At 41.4% G+C, this 18,973-nt stretch overlaps 2 protein-coding genes across 4 annotated transcripts in view; one reads left to right on the plus strand and one right to left on the minus strand.

Annotated features, from left to right (window-relative positions):
* Nrg4 (neuregulin 4) overlaps positions 1-18,973 on the minus strand; it is a 218,543-nt gene that overhangs the window by 167,254 nt on the left and 32,316 nt on the right. Inside the window, exon 2 of the mRNA XM_029558813.1 lies at positions 14,909-14,998. The gene's annotated coding sequence lies outside the window, so the exon portion shown is untranslated. The remainder of the gene's footprint in view (positions 1-14,908; positions 14,999-18,973) is intronic.
* The window catches only part of Tmem266 (transmembrane protein 266), a 163,253-nt gene that overhangs the window by 22,298 nt on the left and 121,982 nt on the right, over positions 1-18,973 (plus strand). The gene's annotated exons all lie outside the window — the stretch shown is intronic.

Here is an 18,973-nt window from a genome sequence, read left to right on the forward strand (position 1 = left end):
TAATGAGTCTTTCTTGTAAGAAACAGTATATTTTAAGATGAAATGGAGATCTTTTTTAAAGGTTAAAAACTCATTCAATTTTATGTCTTACAGGGCTTATACTGAGTTCAATATTGTATAACTGTATTAATTCAACAGCAAACCTAAAAAAAATTGTTTTTGGTCTTTGTGAGACAGGATCTCCCTGTAGCCCCAGATGTCCTAGAACTCACTATGTAGACCAGGCTGGCCTTGAACTCACAGAGATCAGCCTGCCTTTGCCTCCCGAGAATTGGGATTAAAGGCATGCGCCAGCACGCTGGGCTATAATTTTATAGCCACTTTTGAAAGACATGTATCTTTGCTCTGGAAACAGTTAATGCATATGCTAAAGCTGTAATGAAATGCTTCTTCTAAAAAAATAAATAAATAAAAAAGAACTTTCTTTTCCCCTTAGAGACAAGAGATATGCAATTTGCGAGTCTTTTAGATAGACCCACTGAAGGGGTACTCCAATTTGCCTCACCCTGCGTCCTTGTTCAGCATGGAAGAAGCCAGAGCTGTTGGCGTCCCTATTCCCTACTGGCAATTTGGGTAATCCCTTCAGGGGATGGTGTGATAAAAATAGGAGGTAGGAATTGGCTAGGCAGTTAGGGTAAAAAGACCCCAAAGAAATGTAGCCAGTTTCTGGGCTAAAAGTCAAAATATCCTTGGGCCTGTTAGCAACACACTCTGTTCCAAAGGCAAAAAATGTCAAAATGTCAAAAGTATTTGGGAGCTTGTATCTAATCCTTAAAAGATTTTAGGGTTCCCTCTTCAGAGAGGGGAATGTTGGAGGGGAGGGAGTGGGCATGGATTTGATCAAAACATATGCATGTATGAAATTCTCAATAAACTTTTTGTAAAAGTTAAAAAAAATGACATGCAATCCCTTAGCCAGGATCCAGGCTTCCTTTTTGTTAAAAGATAACTCCATCTGAGTTCTGGCCAGTTAATAAAGCTGTTTTCTACTGAACTCAGAAAAAAAAAAAAAAAAAGAGTCCATGTGTATAGCTAAAGACTACGTATTGAGAAACAATGCCAGACAGGAGATACCTTCCTTTGAGTTGTTGGCCAGGGTGGCCCAAGAGACTCCCAGACAGTAACCCAGCATAGAAAACAGCAGACCTCAATCTTACCTAAAGGAATAGTGGCAATTGATTGCTGCTAGATAAGGAGGAGCTGATCTTCCTAAAACAAGAAACTCTAGATGGGTTGACTAGATTCAGTGGATGGACAAGCACTGGAGTACAGCTAGGGGTGCCGACAACACAGTGGACAGTAAACAGGGATGACAGAGTATATGGGCTCCAGTGGGGGGGAGGGCTATGGGAGGGTGCCATTTGGGAAGTGGGTATGTAGATGAATAAGATTAATTGGGATGTTCTGTATGATACACACACACAAAAAAATCAACAAATAAAAAAATGTTATATTTTAGGAAGAAGCATAAAAATTTGCTTCATGTTAATTAGTGGAGGTGAAAAACATTACCACTGAAATCTATCTGATGACTTTATATCCACACTCAGGTGCCAAGGATCTGAGTAACTGACTGTGACTAGTAATCAGATACATAGAGATTAGAGATGCACGAACAAAATCTAAGTGTTAAAAATTTAAAAAACTCATTAAAAATGAGTTTTTCCTGTATGAGACTGTATTTTAAAATGAAATGGAGATCTTTTTTAAAGGTTAAAACCTTATTCAATGTTATGTCTTATAGGGTTTATACTGAGTTCAATATTGTATAACTGTGTTAATTCAACTGTGAACCTAAAAATTTACAGTCACTTTTGAAAGAGATGTATCATTGCTCTGGAAATTGTTACTGAAAATGTTAAAGCTGTAATGAAATGCTTCTTCTAATCATGTGGTTACTAAATTTAAAAAAAAGAAAAAGAAAAAGAAAAATAATTTAAAAAAATTTTCAAGTCAAAGCCACACAATGAGACTTTAATGCATAGCATCCGATGTCACCATAGATCCTTCTGTGTTACCTTCAGGCACAGCATGCTTCTCTTTCAAAATCTTTCTCAAAACTCCTTCAAAATCTACAGTGGAAATTTATTTGGAAATTTTTTACTGGCACTTACATACAGGCTTTTCCCGTGCCCCTTTCAGATCACTTCCCCCTGACTGCCGTAACTAGTGAACTGAATCACAAACTGCTTGGTAAACCGCAGAGGCTTATAACAATAGAAATCTTTTTCTTTTACAATTCTGGAAAATAGAAGTCCAAAGTCAAGGGACCATGGGGCCATATTCCTTCCCCACGTTCTCTTGGGCAGAACCCTTTCTTGCCTTTTTCAGTGAAGCTGGATATTCTTTGGCTTGTGGCAGCCCAAGTCCAATTTCTGTTCCTGACTTCCCATGACTTTTTCCCTCTGTCATCATTTCTGTTTCTTATAAGGACATGTAACTTTTTTAGTGCTACCTTGATCTAGTATGACCTCATCGTAACTGATTACCTCTGTAAAACATTCTTTAAAATTTTTTTGAGAATTTCATATATGATTTCCATCCTTCTCTCTCCTGCTCCTCCCACATCCCCCTCCCTCTAAATTCCGTGACCTCTTCTTTATTACTGTTACATATATATTATGTTACATATATGTATATATACATATGTATATAATCTACTGAGTCTATTTAATGTTTCTTGTATATACATGTGTTTAGGGCTTACTACCACCTGGAATTGGATAACCTATCAAGGAGCTTGTCCCTGGGGATTACTGATTCTCCCTCTCCCAGCAGCCATTGCTTGCTTGTAGCTCTGTAGAGGTGGGACCTTGTGAAATTTCCTCCATCCACATTGGCATGAAAGATACTGTTTCTAAGTAAGGCCACATTCTCAAGTTCCAAGGGGGCATAGATTTTGAGGGGACATAATTCAACCCACTGCAGGTCCTAAGGTTAGAAAAGATGCCATGCCCTGAGTGACTAGGCAAAGCAATTAAGAAGTCAACTACAGCACAGACTAAGTTGTAAGTGCAAGAGCTATATAGATGGCCTAAGGAAGCTTGGTCAAAATGGATGACATCCTGTCTGCTATGAGCAGTCTCTCTTTTTTTTTCTTTTTTTTAATTTTTGGTCTTTTTGAAACAGGGTCTCCCTGTAGTTCCAGTCAGCCTGGAACTCACTATGCAGACCAGGCTAGCCTGGAACTCACAGAGATCCACCTGCCTCTGCCTCCTGAGTGCTGGGACTACAGGCATGCACCACCATGCCTGGCTTATGAGCTGTTTTTAAGATCCCTGAAGTCACTGTTCCACACTGGGAACTACCCACCCCTTCACCTTCTCTGCCTTTCTCTAACTGACATTACCCCAGAAGTACTGTTCTCTACAGATGGAGCCAGGTCCCATATCACCTGCTGTTTCTGCTAGTGTGGCCACCTGTCTCCTGGCCCAGGGCCACCATTGTTTTGTAGCTCTCTGTGAACATTTTGGGGATTATTCCAAAGGCTCCTGTTCTCCTGTTAGAATATAACAGGAGGTTTTATATATGTATATATGTGTAAAGGGTTGTCTGCCCTCCCCCCCCCATATTCACTCAAGTTACTACCTGGTCTATCACCACCTTGGTGTTTATGTATTGAGCTCAGAAGTGAGCAGGAAGGCAGGTCTCTGAGTCACTTCCACCATGTCACTGATTATATGGACAAGTCATTGGCCTCATCTTAGTTAACCTGTGATGCACCTCAGTGTTGGTTCCCTTCTCTTTTTAAAAAAGGACACACATTGTCCATTTAATCCACACTGTATATGCTACCCTCTCATTGCTCACTTAGAAGTTCAGTTTATCAGAATAATCATCCCAGCATCACAGTATTTGTGTTCAAGTAACCCCTGTTTTACTTAATAATGGTCTCAGAGCACAAGAGTAGTGATTCTGGCAATTCAAATGTGCCAAAAGAGAAGCCAAACAAGTGTTTCCTCATGTTAAAAAGTAAACATTTATCATGGATATGTGTGCATGTACAGAAAAGAAAACCCATAGTAGGGGCTGGAGAGATGGCTCAGTGGTCAAGAACACTGACTGTTCTTGCAGAAGACCCGGGTTCAATTCTCAGCACCCACATGGCAGCTAACAACTGTCCCAGGGGATCTAACAGCCTCTTCTGTGCTTCTCAGGCATTGCATGACACAGGTGCACTTACCTACATGCAGGCAATACACGCATACACATAAAATAAAAATAATGAATAAAAAATATATATATATTTAAATCCATAGTAAATAGTGCTCTGGTACTAATGTTCATAATTTTAGGTATCCCTTGGGGTGGGGGGTATAAGACTGTATCCTACTACTATACTGTGTTTGAAAACAGAGTATTACATTCTTTGTTCTCAAACTGATTAGTTTCTCATTTCACTCACTAGGAGATTCTGCACAAATTAAACTCATAGTACAGACAAGTGGTGTTTACTACCTCACACTGCACCTCTTTTCACTAAAGATGACGTGCCAGCCATATTGGAGCAAGATACCCAATACCAGTAAGAAGGGCACCAAGTGACTGGGCTTCCAACTTGCCATAGGTCCTTGCAGTTCTGACAGTCTTGGATTTAAACTCCAGGTTGACTCACTGACAGTGTCGACATGGGCAAGGTTCTTGACTTTCTTGAACCTGTGTGTCCATGTCTTTTCATTGTTACTGTGAAATTTTAGTGAGATGGTAAATGTACATGAAAACTCCCAACACAGTAGTTGTGTAGTCGCTGCTATCCATTGTGATCACAAGCATAATCTTTGACTAAGAAAAAGAGGACAGCACCATTACAGATTCAGGAAAATGCCCTCTGGGCCACCTGGCTATAACAACGTCCTTCCCATTAGGTTATTTTTTTTCTCTAGGGTAGTCTCCATTTTCCACCCTTTTACCTCAAAGGAAAACTCATTCTCCCTTCTCAAAACTAATTGTCTTTGTATCCTTGATCCTGTCTCTTCCCACCTGTCAGAACTGTATGCTTAGCTTCCATTACTTCTTCTCTATTGGCTGTATTCTCAACAAACTTAACTTGTGCCTTTGCTTAAAAGCACTCAAAGCCTGCTGGACGTAGTGGTGCACACTTTTAATCTCAGCACTTGGGAGGCAGAGACAAGTGGATCTCTGTGAGATTGAGGCCAGCCTGATCTACATAGCGAGTTCCAGGCTAGCTTGGGCCTACAGGGAGACCCTGATACAAAAAAACAAAAGCAAAACAAACAAAACATTCTCAGCCCTGCAGCCTATTTAAGGTATTGCCTGTATCTTAATTTTCCAGAGCCATCAATCAACTTTATTGAACTCCTTTAACATTTATTAATTTAACAAGCATAAATTATGTATAACACTAATAGTTGCAATGGCAGGCTCAGGGAGCCATCAGAGTGATAAATAAGGGAGGAGACCTCCAGTTGTCTTGCTCCATGGTCTTGGTCAAGATAGCAGCCAAATCCTTAATAACATCTGATCTGGTCCATGCCCAGCTCTCTTCCTTATGCAAGTTCCCTCAGTTCTCTTCTCAGCTAAATTTCAGCCTCTTTGACAGTTCCATGTTTAAAGTATGTCACCTGATTAACTCATACCTCTCCTTTAGATCCCAGGCCAAGCATTTCTTGGAGGAAATCTTCCTTGCTCTCACCAGTACCCCTTTTAGGTCAGATTCTTCTTTGCAGACTGGTAGACTCCCTCATTACTCCTTTTGTTTAGAACACAACTTATTCCAACTCTCCATTTCCAGTCACTGGACTGTGTTTTGTGTTTGTTTGTTGTTGTTGTTGGGGGAGGGGTGCTGGGGATTAAACCTGGGGCCTCATAGATATTAGGCAAGCCTTCTACTACTTAGCTGTTTCTCCAGCCCTCAACTGTCTTTTTTACTACACCCAAAGCCTTTTGGAAGCAAGTACTCTATTTTAACTTACCACCCTGTGTTCATCTCCAAGCATGGTATCTGTCTGGTGGTAGTTAATCATCAAACAGTGATAGAAGAAAGGGAGGGAGACAGGTGTCATCCAAGAGTTGGATAGTTAGAGAAAAGAATGAATGAAGAGTTTTATGGTAGAGTTCCTATATGTTTTGAGAGCAGAGTATAACAGCAGTTAACTCACAGGGGTGGGGGTTCAGGTGTGAAATAATCAGCAAACATCTCTGAAAAGAAGAGTAGGCATCAGTTATGCAAATAAATAAACAAAGCACTCTGGCAAAGGGATGGGCTTATGCAGAAATGTGAAAGGACTTCATGTTCCCAGAACTCTGGAGGCTAAGAAGCATGAGCTCTGGACTATGTTGAGCTACATAGCAAGGCCTGGTCTCAAAACAAAAAGCTTCAGAACTTCACTGTGAAGTTTGTATAACTAGGAAAAAGGGGCTTGTTGAGAAATAGCAAAGAAGAGGCTAGACAAATTGGAACTACATAATGGGGACTTGGCCTATTTCCTATGCAACCATATCAGGAAAGAGCCAGAGAGATGAGCTTAAAGTAGAGACATAGTATGGTTAGATTTGCTTTTTTTTTTTTTTTTTGGTCTTTTTGAGACAGGGTCTCCCTGTAGCCCCAGCTGTCCTGGAACTCACTATGTAGACTAGGCTGGCCTTGAACTCACAGAGATCCTCCTGCTTCTGCCTCCCAGGTACTGGGATTAAAGGCATGCATCACCACGCCCAGCTAGATTTGCATTTTTAAAAAAATTTTATTTTTATTTTATGTGTATGCGTGTATTGCCTGCATGTAGATAAGTGCACCCGTGTCGTGCAATGCCTGCAGAGGACAGAAGAGGCTGTTGGATCCCCTGGAACTGGAGTTACAAACAGTTATTAGCTGCCATGTGAGTGCTGGGATTCAAACCCGGGTCTTCTGCAAGAACAGTCAGTGTTCTTAACTGCTGAGCCATCTCTCCAGCCCCTAGATTTGCATTTTTAAAGACTGTTTTAGGCATCTAGGACTCTTACACATGGCTGCTGTATTGTAAAATGGTGTAACCATTTTGGAAAGCTGTTTGACAGTTTCTTACAAAGTTAAACATAAATTCATCCAATAAACTGACAATTCTACTTAAGTATTTACCCTAAAGTGTTGAAAATATCTATCCAAAAAAGATTTCTGCAAAAATTCTCATAACAATTTTCTAAGAACTAAAACTGGAAATAGATTAATTTTTCATAAAAAGGTAAATGGAAAGAGAAATCATAATGACACTCCTATAGAGTTGTACACAACTCTGCAGTATAAATGGAAGGCTAGTGATTAAACCCACAGATGTGATGTTGAGCTAAAGAACCCATGCACAAAATAATCTATTCTCTCTGATCCTATTTATATATAGTTCAAAAGCAAAATTAATCTATGGTGATACAAATCAGATCAGCAGCTGCCTCTGGGTGTGTGGGGCCTGACTGCAAAGAATCATGGGGGGAGCTTTCTGGGGGAATGGAAATGTTTTAAATCTCTCTCTCTCTCTCTCTCTCTCTCTCTCTCTCTCTCTCTCTCTCTGTATTTATGTGTATGAATACAGGCATGCATGTGCCATGGCATATATATGGAGGTCAGAAGACCACCTTGAGTATTGACCGTTGTGTTCCACCTTGTCAAGACAGGGTTCCTTAGTTGTTTGCTCCTGCCATTGCCCAGGCTCAATGGCCTCAGAGCTTCTGGGGATTCTCCTGCTGTGCCTCCTGTTTCATCAGAAGAGCACTGGGATTACGGACGTGGGCTACTGTATCTGGTTTTGTGTGAATTCTAGGACCTGAACTCAGGTCCTCATGTTTGTGGAGCAAGCTCTTTACCGACTAAGCCATCTCCCCAGCCATGTTTTAAAATTTTATGTATATATGTGTTTTATCTGCATGTAAGTGCACCTGTTATACAGTCCCCATGGAGGCCAGAAGAGAGCGTTGGATCCCCTGTAACTAGAATTATGAAAAGTTACTAGAGTTAACCACCATGTGGGTGGTGGGAACCAAACGCAGGTCCTCTGCAAGAGCAGCCAGTGGTCTTAACCGCTGAGCCATCTCTCCAGCCCCCCAGTCGTGTTTTAAGTTTTGAGTGAGTTGGTAACTCTGTTCATATCCATCAAGCTGTATACTTGTAATGTGTGTATGGATGTATGAAAATTACTCTTTAATCCTTAGAAAGTAATGGAGAAAGAAGAAGGGAGGCGTTATAAAGGCTGGAGAATGGTAGAAGAGAGGATTGAAAGTTGACTTGGAGAGGTTGGAATAATGATGCAACTGAAAACTTTCAGGCCTGGAAATTAGTGAGGTTGGGAAATGAAGGATAGAATTTCTGGATTATTAAGGTGGTAGAATTGGTAAAATTTCAAAAGTGGATTAGATGAGAGGAAAGGGTTAAGAAAACTTTGGTGGTGTGGGTATAGTTGATAGAGAAAAATGTTTCAGGAGGAGATTTTTTGATATGTGAGATGAGTTGGGTTTCAGAATGGTTGAGGTTGGTGTACCTTTTGGACACTCACAAGCCCAATGGTCAGAACTAACCATGGATCTGGGAGGACTCTGGGTCAGATATAAAGCCATAGGGACATCAGAAAGGAGGCATCATTGAAATCATCATGAATGGGAGAGAGTCTGTGGGTTAAGCAGAGACAGGAGCTAAAAAGGGACTCCTGGAAACCTTGACATTTAAAGGGCAGGAGAGAACAGGGATCCCTTGAAGGAATTCGAGATGTTAAAATGTTGTGTCAAGCAGCCAAAGAAGTGGGGAATGATTCAATAAATACAGATGGGCTGATATCAAATGCTATAGAAGTCAGAGTGGAAGGATCTTCCTTACCCCCTACCCCCAGCCCCATCACCCAAGCCCCTCTAATTTCATCCATTCCCTCCTTGTGCTATGAGAAAGCTTGTCCTGAAGGTAACCAGAGACCTCTAGCTTTCTAGATAGGTGACTGTTCAGAGATGCATCTTCTAAATCCTCCTGTGACACTTTACCATCTCTCCAGAATGCCCTCCCTTGGTCCTAATGAGTCCTTGTTAGCCTCTTCTTGCCCTGGTACACAATCATTTCCTAAGTTTCTGTCCTCCCTTCTTCCTTTCACATTCATTGATATGGCCTTATTAGAGAGCCTTATGTAGATGCTGAGGTTGTCAGTAAGTGAAAAGTGGACCTGGCTTTCTAGGAGTTGACAGCATAGTTATAGAAAATGAAAAAAAAATAGCATCAACAATATAGTATGATACGAAGTTACTAATAGGGTGCTCTGGAAGTACAGAAAGAACATCTAGTTCTGCCTGAAGAAGTTGGTGGGCAGGTGAGATGGCTCAGCTAATAAAGTGCTTGCCACACAAACATGAGGACCTGAGTTCAAATCCTCAGAACCCACATAAAAAATCTGGGTGTGGCCAGTGGTATGGCGCAGTGGATAAATGCCAAGCCTGACAACCTGAGTTTGATCCCTGGGATCCACATTGTGGAAGGAGAGAACTGACTCTAGCAAGTTGTCCTCTGACTTCACACATGCTCTGTGGTATACACATATATGCACACACACACACACACAATAATATTTTTTAAAGTTGAGCATGGCGGTGCATGTCTGTAATCCCAGAGCTGAGGAGGCAGAGACAGGCAGATCCCTGACACTCACTAGCCAGTCACTCAAGCTGAATCAGTGAGCTCCTGGCCAAGAAAGAGACCCTGACTCAAAAAATTCGATGGAGAACAACTGAAGAAGATGCCCAGTGTTGACCTCTGAACTCCACATGCATATGTGTACACACACACACACACACACACACACACACACACACACACACACACACAGTTGGGAAAGAAGCAGTAAGCTCAAAATTGTAGAGTCATGAAGGTGTTACTGTTTTGAGGCTGGGAAGATCCTCAGAAATTGTTTGGCTACAGTTATAGAATATGTAAAGTTGAAGGTGACAGAGGGGGTTGGGAATGTAAATGAAGAGAAACTGCAAAGTGCCATATATAAAGCTGAAGAGTTTAAGTATTTTTCTGTGAGCAGTGGGGAGCCAGCTGGGACCCTGAATAAAATAAATGGTCACAGATTCTGGGATGGGGGTAGATCACTAGCTGGAGGAAGGACAGATGGACAAAGGAGGCTGGGAGCACAGGGCCCAGTTAGGATGCTGTTTCAGTAATCAAGTGGGAAAAAATGAGGGTCTGAATTAAAGGAACAGTGGGAACAGAGATGATGAAATTCCAGAGGCTTGTCTGATTCAGCTTTGAGAGGATTTGGGAACTGGTTGGGCAATCTGAAAGAAGGAAAGGTTGAGGATGACAGTACAGTTCTTAAATGAAGAGAATTGGGTGGATGGTGACTTCATTAACTAAAACCACCAACATAGGATTAGAAATAGCCTTTGAGTGGAAGTAAAATAATGAATTTAGATTTGGAAGCTGAAGAGAAGGCTTAGTGGGTAAAGGTAACCAGAGACACAAGCATGGAGATCTCGTTTGGATCCCTAGCACCCACATAAAATGCTAGGAGTGGTAAAGTATCTTTGTAATCCCAACCCTGGGAGAAAATAGGAAAATCCCAGGTGCTCCCTAGCTCCAGGTTCAATGGAAGAACATGTCTTAAAATGAAAATGGAGAGCTTTCGAGGAAGGCACTTGTTATCATTATCATCCTCTGGTCCCCACACCCACATACATGGGCATGTGTACCCACTGTACCCACGCACATCAGAAAGGGAAGGAGGAATAGGTGGGGGAATTGGGATGAACAACATATCATTTAAAGCTTTGCTTCAGTGTATAGATATGGCTGGAACTGTTATGTTAGATGCAATATTTCAGAAAGCCCATGTAGAGAAAGACCATCAGTGGGCAGATGTGGAATGTTAAAGAATAGCATTATTGAAGGGTTGTGAATAGGAAGTGAAAGTCTGAAGGAGACAGAAAGAAAGAGTGGAAAAGAACAAAGAATGTATAGTGCCTCAAGAATCACAGAAATGGAATAAAAATCCCAGAGTTATCAGCAACGCCAAGCTCTATAGAAATCAGTGGGATTAAAAGCACCCACTGGATTTGGTAATTAGTTTACCAACTAACACATCAAGATCATGTTCATTGCAGGGCAGTGGAAGCTATAGTACTGAAATAGAGAAAAGTGGTAGAAAGCATAATATAAAATATCATTTTCACTTATACAAAGACACAGAAAGTTTTCTTTCCATATAATTTACCATAATAAAATTTACTTCAGAATGTACTCCAGAACAAATAAGTCCAACAAAGAAGACGGGAATTCATAAAAGGAGACAGGTCAAGATCACAGTTGAGCAGCAGATCCATAAAATACTGTGTCTTACCATTTACCAAGAGAATTAGGAAGCTTAGTTATCTTATATACTTTTAAAAACATATGTTTCTAATTTCCATAAAGAAAAAACCCAAGAAACCTAAGAGGATTAAGAAAAGCCTATGAGAGAAATTATAGAACAAATTTGAATCAAATTAAAACATAGCACAATTTGGGGGCTGGAGATATGGTTTGGTGGGTAAAGGTGCTTGCTGTATAAGTATGAGGACCAGAGTTCAAATCTCTAGCACTGACATAAACAGCTGGGCATGGCCATACTCTTCTGTAACCCCAGAACTGGGCTTGGGGGTAGATTGGATTGCTAGGGCTTGCTGGCCTGCCAGCCTAGCCAAAACAAACAAACAAAAAACCCAGTGAGCTCCAGGTTCAGGGAAAGACCTTGTTTCAGCGGCATAAGGTGGAGAGTGATTGAGCAGGACACTTAACATCCTCTTCTGGCCTCTGTATGTATTCATACCCAGACACACATGCACATATATCACATACGCACATGCATACAATGAAGCCTAATTTTTAACAACATGATGGACTATAAGAATAAAAGTTCAATATGAAGTTGAACTTTCTCTGTTTGATAAATACCTTGGGTTTAATGAAATAGCATATTCCTTTCACATGTGATTTATTCACACCTCCTCATTTTTCAGGGATGTAATAATCTAAATACTGTTTGTTGTTCTTCAAATTTAAATCCAGTGTATTAGCAATTTTTCCAAGTATGCAAAACTTTGTCAAATTTTAGAAGTCTAAATTAAACTTTCATATGTAAAAAATGCAGCAGGTTAAAGTTGGTATGGTAAGAAGCGCACTTACAGCAGAGCAGTGAACCTGTACTGTTAGTTTGTGCTATGTTCTAGTCACTGTTCTAACATTGACAGGTTACTGAATTTATGACAATGCTCTGAGTTAGGTTCTGATTTTATATCCATTGTTCAAGTAAGCAAACTGAGGCACGGAAACTGCCCAGTGTCTCAAGGTTAGGAAACAGAAGCATTGAGATTGATACCCTTGTTCTGTGGCTCCAGGTTCATCATCACACTCTACTATCCTGCCTCCTTAGGAGAGGCAGAGAGGGATGCAGATGTCTGCCACCGCATCCTACATCCTGGAGGTAAAAGGCATTGACCCAACTGATACAGCAAGACCAAACCGTAAAGTAAAAATTTTAAGTAACCTGAAGTACCTTGCAGGTTAAGAGCAAAAGTGGGAGACCAAGATGGAAATTTCTCCTCTGCCACTTCTTATACATCATAACCATTTGAGTTGTTATTATTGTGTGTGTGGATTACTCTTACAACTCAAAAATCTTACTTTTCATTTAATGCCATGTTGAAACATTAATTCTAAAATCATCTTCAAAGCCCTCCGCATCCTCTGGAGCTCCCAGGGTGCTTTGTCCCATCCTCTAGACCCGCTGCTCCTGACTTCACTACAGCTGTCCTTGCAAAGACCTTGAGGACGAAATCTTTGTTAGATTTTCCCAGCTCGTCTCCCTGGTCTTGGCACTGTGCCCTGCCTAAGGTGGGTCTCAGTCAATGCTGAATGAACTGGATGAGTAGATATTGCTAATGCTGGACTGTGACTGTTTCAATTCAAAGAACTTGGGAGGTACAGCTTAGGATGATGGCCAGTGTAAATCATTTTGTTGCCTCTGGGGGAAGAGATGGGCAAAGAGATATTCCGCTCAGCCTCTATTAAGTCAGAATCATTGAAGAGAAATGAGTCTTAGATCATTAGGTTCAACCCCATCGTTTTATACTACAGAAGAGGAAACTGAGTCCAGGTGATAGGAAGTACTAAAAATCCCAACTAAATTTGATGTTCAGTTATATATCAGCTCAGGTTTTAAAGTAGTTTTTAATGAACAGGCAGAATATATTCAGTGTTTACCTTGAGGATTTTTTTCTGTATTCTTTACTTACAGCATAGTTTTGAGCTTTTATTTTTCTTTTAATCTTATTTTATAAGATGACATAAATTCTTTTTGGATGTCAGTAGATGATGGATAGATGGATGGTGATGGATAGATGAGTGGGTGAGTAGATGAATTAGTGACTTTCCCAGGATCACATGGTTGGTCAGCAACAGATCTGGGACCTATCAACAATCACTGAGGAATGTCAAGTAGCTAAAGTACCTAGTACAGAAGAGCTTCAGGGTTGCTATGACAACTGAAGTAGTCCTCTGATTTTTCATCCTCAGTATAAGGGTCAGAATCAGAATTTCATTTGCAGGCACAGAGGTTAAGGCTCATACAAGGGACTGCTTGCACAGGCTTTTCCTGTTAATGGCATAGCCCAAGCTAGGACCTAGGAACCAGCAATTTGATAAAACTGAAAGATGGTCCTTATTTAAAAGATGTGCTCAAAGAAATGGGTCCAAAGAACATGGCCTTTCAGGAAACATCATATTATGTCTAGAAGTCCAATGCATTATCCATTGCGCCACAGAGCCAGGTAGGAAACATCATATTATGAAGAGGCAAGAGGTAGACCTAGATTCTAGTCCTGGTTCTGATATTAATCCATTGAATGTCTTTGAGGAGGTCACACCCCTCCCCGGGCCTTGGTTTCTTTACTCGTAAAGTAAGATGGTTGGACTAGTCCCTGGATGATATCCAAGGGCTCTTAGAGTATAAGAGCACCCTAATTCAATAACTGAAAAATTTCTCATCAGCATCCATAAAAGGCCAGTTCTAGTGCTTCTGGGACCCCAGGCCAGATCTACATGGAAGGAATGTCCTTCCCTCTTTATCACCAACTCACTTCATGTATAAGTTTTGCTTTACTTATCAATGTAGAGGCTTCTATGTGTCTTGCCTGCCAAACCAAGGAAAACACTTACTTGGGCAGTTATTTTCAAACCAAGAACCACTTCAGGGGCATTTTCAATTCTCCTTTCAAATGAATTTGCATTTTCACAAGTTGGAGCCTTTGATGGGGACGACCTGCCCTCTGAGCCCCTTTCATCTTGCCCCAGTAAAAAGCGTGAAGTTTCTCTTTAATGGCATCAATGTCCTTGATAATTGCAGATGCTTTGTTTGCACTGTTTACAACTTTATACTCACAAGCCCATTTCTTTCCAAAGTGCACATTTTCTTACCTTTTTACTGTCTCTCACTGTAGATCTGAGTAAACAATGAGCAATAACCATGCTATAACCTGAATGCTATGCTATCTTGAAATTTTCTCTGCCAAAGACATTAGTCCATTACATTCAAATTTGGCCTCACTCAAAATTGTAGAACACAGGCATAATGCAGCTAACTTCTTTACCAGAATGTAGTATGAATAGCCTATAGCCCAGTTCCCAGTAGAGTCTTGGTCTTCTCTGATGCCTCATGAGCTGGACCTCTACTATCTGCATTTCTCTAAGTATTCTGGCCTTCTGAACTCCCACCACAATGCCCCATTAATTTCTGCTTATGCTGGGGCTTGACTAGCCCACAGCTCCAAAATCTTCCTTCCATATTCCTCCTAAAAGTAATTTGGTTGGATTTATCATATCAACAGCTCCACTACTCAATCCTAACATTCTGTCAGTTACTTTTTTGATAAAAGCAATGTCAGGAAAGAAGGGTTTATTTCGACTTACAGTTTGAGAATACAGTCCATCACGGTGCAACTCTAGCTGTGGCAGAATGAACATGAGGCAGCTGGTCATATTGCATCCATAGTCAAGAAGCTGAAAGATTCAAAACAGTGTTCAACTGATTTCATCCTTTTTTTCCTCTTGATTCAGTCTAGAACCCTAGACTGAAGGGCTGGTACCTCCTATGTTCAGAGTGGATCTTTGCTTCTCAGTTAAACCTCTTTGGAAACAGCCTCATAGACATGCCCAGAGGTATGTCTCCTAGGTGATAATGAAAATTAACCATAGCACCACTACCTTCTGGTCGGTAGCCAGAACATAAGGAAGGCACTTCAAAAGCTTATCACAGTGCTGGAGAGATGGCTCAGTTGTTAAGAACACTTGTTTTTCCTCCAGAGGACCCAGGCTTGATTCCCAACACCCACATGGTGGCTAACAACTGTCCATAACTCCAGGGGATCATATACCTCCTTCTGGCCTCTGTGGGCATTGCACACGTGTGTTGCACTTACATACATGCAGGTAAAAAATTCATATACATAAAAATGATAAAATATTTTTTTAAAAAAAGCTTATCATTTCCCTGCTCTGATCAACTGCACAGTCAGATTGGGTACAGAAGTATGGGCTCAAGAGGATACTGTCATACTTTAGGGAGTGCCTTCCATTGAATGGAGCATTCAGGAACCACTCAGGCAACTTGAACAATAAAGAGCAGTTTTTCTACCTGTAAGCAGAGATGAGCCTTCCTCCTACTATAGAAAGATGGAGGCTTGTGGCATATCGGCAGTACTAGGAGAAGCTACTGAGATGGAGGGACAGGCTGGGTGATTAGGTGATCTGTGGTGACTTTCCATCCACATCCAAACCCTGTAGGGTGTAGGCTGTGTCCTTTGGTCTTTTTGTGAATGACCTACCCTTTTAGCCTCTCTACTACCTGTACACTATTCTACCCATACTTCAGTCATTCAAGGTATATTTCCTAAGCAATATTGTTCTTTTCTAGATGCTGAGAATGCAGTGGTAAATAGAGATCTAGGGCTGAAGTTCCTGTTCCATATACTTTATATTTTACTGGGGGCATAATAAGTGAACAATTATTACATATTTTATACAAATGGCAAGGCCTGCTGTGAAGAAAAATAAAGGAGGTAGAAAATGTCAGCAGGATGCCATTTTAGTTATGGTTGTCAGGGAAGTTCTTGTTAATAAGGTGACTTTGAGCAAAGATCCTAAGGAAATTAGAAGACACAAGCCATGGACACTGAAGAAGGAACATTCTAGATACAGAAGTAGCCCAGAGGAAGAAGTGTTCTCAGCATGTTTGAAAAATAGAGTAGATGTTAGCTACAAAGGGGAGCACAGAGTGCGTGTCCCTGGATAGGACTCCTACATTAAACCTCACCCACCCATGACTCAGGGACCATTGCAGAAGAGGAGGTGGACAGGTTATAAGAGCCAGGGTTGGTGCATGAATAGAAGGAAACAGAGGCTTTAGAGACCTCTAAAACCTTGCTCATACGAACTTGCAAAAATGGTGAAGGCATGCACAAGACCCATGCCAACTCAATCAGACAAAAGCCCATCATAGAACTGGGGAAATGGGTAGCAGGCCCTGGCCCTGGCCAAGGATTTATTGGCAGCTGATTACTACTGGGTGAGAGAGTTGATCTTCTTTAAGGGAGTGACTCTAGATAGGCTGAATAGATTCCAGTGGATGAACTTGCACAGAGGGACATCTGGGTACAAATGCTTGATCGGATAGGACTGAACATATATGATACAATACATGGAATCTGGTGAGGGGGGGCTGTGGAGTGCAGATATGGGAGGAAAGGTCTAAATTTGATTAATATCTATTATATGAAATGCACAAAAAATCAATAAAAATATTTTTTAAAAAGTGGAGCACAGAGAAACTGGAAAGACTAAGGGGCAAATTGTATAACCTAGAGGCCATTGTACATGGTCAGAGTAGACATTGTGAGGAGGTAGGCAAGGGAGTGACTTGCTTGGCTTAGGTTTGCAAAGGACTTCTGCCATGTGAAAGACAAGCTTAGCATCTGTAGTATTAGGACAGGCTGGGAAGTCTACTGCAACAATCCATCTGAAGGATGATGGGACTTGGGCCAGGATGAGGGGAGTGGTGACAAGTGATAAGAATTGGTATGTACTTTGAAGGAAGAACTGACAGATTTCCTAACAGGCTGGATGTGGGGCATGAAAGAGAGGAGGACTCAAGGGTGACTCCAAGGCCTCTGGGCCTGAGCCACTGGAAGGATGTCCTTGACATTAATAAAATGAGAAAGGCTGGGAGCGGGGGTGGGGGGCAGGGGACAAAGATTAGACATCTAAGCAGAGATGTCCAAGTAGGCAGTCTGGAGTTAAGGATAAAAGTTGAGGACAAGATATGTCATCATAGACCTGCATTGCACATTAAGTAATTATCAGTCACATGTGGCTCTTGAAGTTCAAAATGAAATAAAATATAAAACACAGTTACACCTGCCACATTCTCAGAGCTCAGTAGCCACACGTAGCCAGGGGCTACCATATTGAACAGCACCAACGTAGAACATTTCCAACTTCTTAGAAGTGCTGTTGGACAGCACAGGTATGTCTTGAGACTGTGTGACATTTCTGGATGAGTGATGGAGAAAAATGAGCATTTAGAAGTTGGAAAGGAGTAAACAAGTGGCCTATAAAGACAGAAGAAAACCTGGGAGAGGGTAGGTTCCTACATGCCAGTAAAGGAAAGTTTTAAAGAAGAGAAGGAGCTGTGACTGTAGCTGGGGGTTGGGGGCAGTTGGCAAGATTCACTAGGTCAGATTCTGCTAGTCTCCAGGTAAATCAAGGATCAGTAATTGGCAATAGAGTTAAGAAATCAGCCACTGATGACAAGATTGGTTTTGAGAAAGGGAAGGGGGCAAAAGATTGAGTGATATATAGATTTAAACAACAACAACAACAAAAAAAAAAAACAGAAGAAACATCAGAGGCAACAATGTACTGTAAAGGAACAGAGCACAACAGGGAGTATGCAGGGAGTATGAGGGATTTTTTTTTTAATATATTGTTTGAAGCAGTTAGGATCAGTCTGATGGAGAGGGGAAAATAATAATGCAGGAATGAAGAAAGGCAGTTGAGAGCTGTGTCCTTGAGTAGGGAAGTGGGTGGGTAGGATCTAATCCCCAAGAAACAGGGCTGTACTTGGCAAGGATATACACAGTTCATCCATAGAATGGTAGAAAGGCAGAGTCACTGACACAGATGGGGGCAGCCTACGATGGTGGGAGCATGTGGAGGTTTGCTTGTGATTGCCTTGACTTCCCCAGGGAAAAAAGGAGGAGGTCACCAGTTGAAAGTGTGAACAGGGACATGAGGAAAGAGAGGGAGGTGTAAAGTTGTCATCTCAAATAGAGGGAGAATGGTAGGATTAGGTATGGGAGCAGGATTGCTGGGCTGCACTAGAGTCAGCTTCTAGAATTTACCCCCTGCTCCAGTTACCTATCTGTTGCTATGATAAAACACTGACTGAAAGCAACTTGGGGGAGAAAAGGGCTTATTTATTTAATGCATCTTGCTCTCAGTCTATCACTGAGGGAAGTTAGGGCAGGAGCTCAAACAGGAACCTGGAGACAGGAACTGAAGCAGAGACCAAGAAGAATGTTACTGGCTTGCTTCTCCTGGCTTGCTTAGCTACTTTGCTTATATAGCCCAGGCCCACCTGACCAGTGATGACACCCACAGTAGACTGGGCCCTCCTACACCAATTAGCAATCAAGAAAATGCATGCCCCACAGACATGCGCGCAGGCCAGTCTGATGGAGACAGTTCCTCAGTTGAGGTTCTCTCTTCCCAGGTGAATGTAGTTTGTGTCCGGTGGATGAAAAACTAACCAGTACAATTGACCCTTGTCAACTTGACACACAAACACATAACTATTATGCCAAAACCTTCACTTTCTTGTTTGTCCCCAAGATCTCATGTTAATAATATAACACAACTTTAGAAGTTCCATGGCCTTTAAAAATTCAAATGCTGGGCATAGTGTTACACGCCTTTAAT

The sequence above is a fragment of the Nannospalax galili genome, unplaced genomic scaffold (assembly GCF_000622305.1).
Source record: "Nannospalax galili isolate Female #2095 unplaced genomic scaffold, S.galili_v1.0 scaffold28, whole genome shotgun sequence".
Lineage (NCBI taxonomy): Eukaryota > Metazoa > Chordata > Mammalia > Rodentia > Spalacidae > Nannospalax > Nannospalax galili.